This window comes from Sinocyclocheilus rhinocerous, unplaced genomic scaffold (assembly GCF_001515625.1).
Source record: "Sinocyclocheilus rhinocerous isolate Xijiao unplaced genomic scaffold, SAMN03320098_v1.1 scaffold2515, whole genome shotgun sequence".
Lineage (NCBI taxonomy): Eukaryota > Metazoa > Chordata > Actinopteri > Cypriniformes > Cyprinidae > Sinocyclocheilus > Sinocyclocheilus rhinocerous.
Window position 1 is genome coordinate 314,050 of NW_015637115.1, and position 5,327 is coordinate 319,376.

At 34.4% G+C, this 5,327-nt stretch overlaps 1 long non-coding RNA gene across 1 annotated transcript; it reads right to left on the reverse strand.

Moving 5' to 3' along the window:
• Window positions 1–7: 7 nt before the first annotated feature.
• Window positions 8–673, reverse strand: LOC107748450 (uncharacterized). The gene is made up of 3 exons (XR_001640936.1): window positions 534–673; window positions 178–282; window positions 8–104 (listed from the first exon to the last, which is right to left on the reverse strand). It is a non-coding gene; the product is annotated as an uncharacterized LOC107748450 (long non-coding RNA).
• Window positions 674–5,327: the final 4,654 nt, after the last annotated feature.

Consider the following 5,327-nt stretch of genomic DNA (forward strand, 5'->3'; position numbering starts at 1 on the left):
AACTCACCCATCAGGTCTGCAAAGCCTCCGACAGGCAGACGGCAGGTACCAGTGACGAACTGCAACAGTCTCATGCGCTTCTCATTGTCCATCTCTTTAATAAACTACAGAGAAAAGAGAGAGTGTCTTGGTGCAATCTGAATAATTATTCATTTAAAATGATTATTGCGTCATTACCTGCCAGAACCACAGGATCTGTTTACTGGTGGAGGTGTAATGTCTGTAAATGCTGTTTCTCTGCCAGTCATTTAGATCTATTTCTTGCATCCCACACAACATCACCTAGAACACACAAAAACATGGTTGATTACAGAATAGATGCAACAGTATTTAAATAAGATGACGTTTGATTCTGCAAGCTTAGGAATGTACAGAGCATTTGTTAAAGCATTTGCACATATATCCGAATGTCAGTGCATTTTGTTATGCAATGCAATGACATTCAGATATGCTTAAGTGTGACTCAAGTGCACACATATTTTGAGGCAGCTCTGTACGTGGGACTTGAGGGATTTTATATCAGCGTCTCTCACCTCCAGCTCTTTGGCATCGAAATACTGCAGGTACTGCTGCGGAAGAATCTCATTAAATCCTTCAAAAAAGGCTTGAGTCTGTTCCTCAACACCACGAGACAGACGCCACTCCGCCACCAGCCTGAACACACACAACAGGACATTTACAACCAACACACACTGAACAACACCTGAGGAGGCATTTTAGGGCACAGAGGGTCCGTCCCAATCTCTAGTGTGCTGCCTCACTGTTTAGCTTCTAAGACAGCATCTTACCAATACAGAACATGGTTTGAAATGCACTTTATGGGCAGCTAACATTTCTGTGTTGATCTACAAGTATTTTGTTAACCTTTTTACATCCATTTAGCATATAATCTTGTTTCAACATTTTTAACGATGAAATAACATATAATAAATAAAATCCAAGTTGTTTCGGTACTGACAAAAAATGCATAAATTTAAATATAATTTAATTTATTAAAATAAATGCATTACATGCAAGTTAATTCAACATATATATATATATATATAATTTATATTATTTAATTTATTCATTTAAAATATTGATATTTATAATATTTTATGTGACCCTGGACCACAAAACCAAGGTCAATTTTTCAAAATTGGGATTTATGCATCATCTGAAAGCTGAATAAATGATCTTTCCATTGATGTATGGTTTGTTATGATACAACTATTTGAAAGTCTGGAATCTGAGGGTGCAAAAAAATCTCCTATAAAAAGATAAATCTCCTTTAAAGTTGTCCAAATGAAGTTCAATGCATATTACTAATCAAAAATTAAGTTTTGATATATTTACGGTAGGAAATGTACAAAATATCTTCATGGAACATGATCTTTACTTAATATCCTAATGATTTTTGGCATAAAAGAAAAATCAATAATTTTGACCCATACAATGTATTTTTGGCTATTGCTACAAATATACCCCAGCGACTTAAGACTGCTTTTGTGCTCCAGGGTCACATATAGTGTCTTATGAATGTACTATGGACCCCCGGCATGCATGACACAGGCAACCCGCATATCACCTATAGCAGGGATTCCCAAACTTTTTGTCAGCCGAACCCCTTTGGCATAAAATATGTAGTGGGCATACCCCCTGATATTTTAATTTAATATTTAATATTCATAGTTCTTTCATGTCAGTTAATGGTCTCATGACATGCAGGTAAATAAAATATGTTTTCTTTAAAAAAAACTTTCTTAGTAATTGTTTTATTTTGAATGTTATTTGTTTATTTATTACATTTTTAAGATTGAATTAATTGACCGCAATGAGTTCATGAAATCCATCAAGGTGTTGTAACTGTAAACCATCACTTCTGGCCAAAATATCTATAATCCATAATAACGCTTCCTCCAGTGAAAAGTGATTAGTGCAATGGAGCATGGGAAATGTAGTCCAGGGTGATGTGTAACAGTTTGTGTAGTGCGAGAGTCAATGTAACAGAAGGGTGACCTCTGGTGGCGATCGAACGGAAGTCCATGGACATGATTCGTGACACACTACATATAAGGATGACACTATCAATTATATTATATGAATCAAATAGAACAAGGAACAACAAGAAAGTTGATTTAAAAGATTTCTATTCAAAATCAATTCCAATCATATCACCACATAATTCAGTATATCATATTCAACACAGGAAAAGAAAAGGAAATAAATAAATAAAACAACAATTTTAATTCCAGGCCCAGGAACATTTACCTTTTAAACAGCTTACACCAATAAATGAGTGACAAATAAATCAGCAAATAATTAATCAATTGTCTGATTGGTAAAAAAAAATTGCATACGATCATTAAGGACCTCCAAAAAAGCAGTTTGAGCCTTTTCAACTACTACTAATGTCGCTTTAGGAATGTCTCTAGCACAAAGTTTAGCATTTTCCTCAAACCATTTTTTCTACCAGGCTACAGTGTCCACAAATACACTTTTAAGTTAATCAATTGCCTGAGAAAAGATAGTTAAATCATCTGCTTGGTTCCCTGAACCAATCAGAGGGACAGCAAGAAATGGTTGTTCTAAACCTGTGTCATCGTCTAATAAAGACCGCTCCACATTCTGAGGAGTAGAAGGGCTATCATGAAATGGTCCCAGACTGCTATCATCTCCAGATCCAGTCAAATGTATAAGAGGAGAACAGGGTTCCATAATTACACAAATAATCACAATAGGCGAATAAACACACAACATCTGAAGGTCCCTGTTCGGGCGCCACTTCTGAGACGGTATTTGACCGTAAAAGATTGGGTTCGGGCGCCAGGGGTAAAAAACACCACAATTATTGAATTAAATCCATCATTAGAGACACTACATAAGGATGATACTATCAATTCTATTATATGAATCAAATAGAACAAGGAACAACAAGAAAGTTGATTTAAAAGTAAAAAAAAAAAACGTAAAGAAGAGGGGAAAAAAAAGTTCCTTTTTAATTCATTCCCCTATACAGTTATTGGAGTTTTTTAAAGAGAAAACTACATGATTAAACAGTGGTGTGCAGTGACTTTTATTCTGAATGTAGGACAGTTGGGTTTAAGTTCACCCAGCAATTAACATTCTGTCCTCATTTATTCACCCATAAGACTTTCTTTCTTCTGTGGAACATGAAATTAGTGCTGTTTCTTCTTTTTGTTCCACAGAAGAAAGTCACACATGCTTAAAACAACATGATGGTGTCAAAACATTGCCAAACTCGTCATATTGTTTGCCTTTCTCAATTCGGTCCACTGTGCTATGAGATATGCGATAAGACTTTGCAATATAAAACAATGGGAAAGTTCGCCTGCAGGGGTGTGAGAGACGCTGATAGACTGGTTCTGCTTTTTTCTTCGGGAGCTTGTCGCTTCAACATCCTGGTGAGAAAGATTATTTTCCAAGGTTAAATAAAAACACCTGCTTTATGGTAAATACATGGCAGAATTTGGATATTTGGAATGGGTTCTTCAAAATAAACAGAGTAAAAAATATTGGTTAGGCAGAAACCTGTGGTTCATGGTGCAAGTGACCTAATAAGAATGTAACTTTAACTTATGCAGTTATTTTGTGACGTTAGTGATGTGAAATCGAACTAGAAATGCCTACTATGAAATTTTGTATATTTTAGGGTCCAAACATCTATTTCTGCTTCTTTATTATAAGAGTCATTATTCTTTAGTTAGTAACTATTTCAGTACTTGTATTTCCTGAAATCCTAAAGCTACAAAAGGTTTCCTCTGAAGAAGCCCTTCCTTTTTCCACAGCACATCACCTCCCCACAACGATATCATTATTTATTTCAACACATTCAGGTGCTGTTGGGTTCTCCACATTAGTCATGCATAGTTTGAAATGATAACTTTCTGTGAAATTACTTCCCTTCTGTGGAAAAATGGGTGTGAATGACTCAAAAAAGTGTCTTTACCTAATAAAACTTCTTGCTATTATATACATAGAATATTTATGGCAGCTTGAACAAAGAAACAATTAAAAAACTGCTTTGAAACATAATTTGGTTACACTTTACTTGAAGGGGTGTGCATAAGACTGTCATGACACCTTCATAATCATGACATGACACATGTCATGAATATGAAGGTTTTTTATGCATGTTTATGACAACTGTCATTAAGTGTCATTCGCTCAGTTATGTAATTTTTAATGCAAAGATGACATTGTTTGAGATGTCTTTGTTATGGGCTATGGTTAGGGGTAAGGGTAGGGGTAGGGTTAGGTTAGGGTTAGGTCAAATAATGTCATATTTGCATTAAAAATGACATAACTGAGCGAATGACACTTAATGACAGTTGTCATAAACATGCATAAAACCTCCTTCATATTCATGACATGTGTCATGTCATGATTATGTAGGTGTCATGTCAGTCTTATGCACACCCCTTCAAGTAAAGTGTTACCCATAATTTTTTTCTCTCACTTCTATAGGTTATAATTTTAAAGTTAATGGATGTTAAATTACAGAAAGTGTATCAACTCAATCATCAAATTCTCATTTGTTATATAAAAATATAGATATAAAAATATCTGAACATTACAAGAAAAGTAACTATAAGTGATAACAAAAACAGGTGATACAGCAACTAAACCAGCAAATAGTGAAAAATGCAGCAGCATAATTAATTCATGCCACATTGAATGTTCATTACTGCAATGAAAACACAGATAATGTTGTCATTCAGTAGTAAACAAATGAGGAATACATTAGCTACTGTAATAGCCAGTAACATAATATAAATCCACACATTTTTTACAGTGTACTTCTCCTAATGTCCCATATATATCCACTGGTGGGGATCAAATAAGGACTGTTAAGGTAACATATATAAATAATGGTCTAAAAGTAGACTCCCTTTGCGTGTGCTAACTTGCCCAGCCTGTTCTGTGCTCATGAAGCGTGCCGTAATGTGTAAAGCTAGCAGACAAGCACTCTGATAACACAGGCTATCATTATTGGAAATGAGATGTGTCTTGAGTCAGAATATTTCTCATCATTTACTGTTGCCAAAGAATATAATTAATGTCTCATCATGACCTAATTTCTTATTACACATCTCCTGTAGGCAACAACTGTATGTTTTACTTAATTAAATTAATTAACATACTGCAGAATGTTATAATATATAGAACTAAACACATAAACACTTACATAAACTTTAAAATGGAAGTGTGCTAAAAAGGTGTAACTATTCCATAGTTTAGTCAATATGTCTCATGTTAGTCTATATACACACACACACACACACATATATATATATATATATATATATATATATATATAAAAAAAA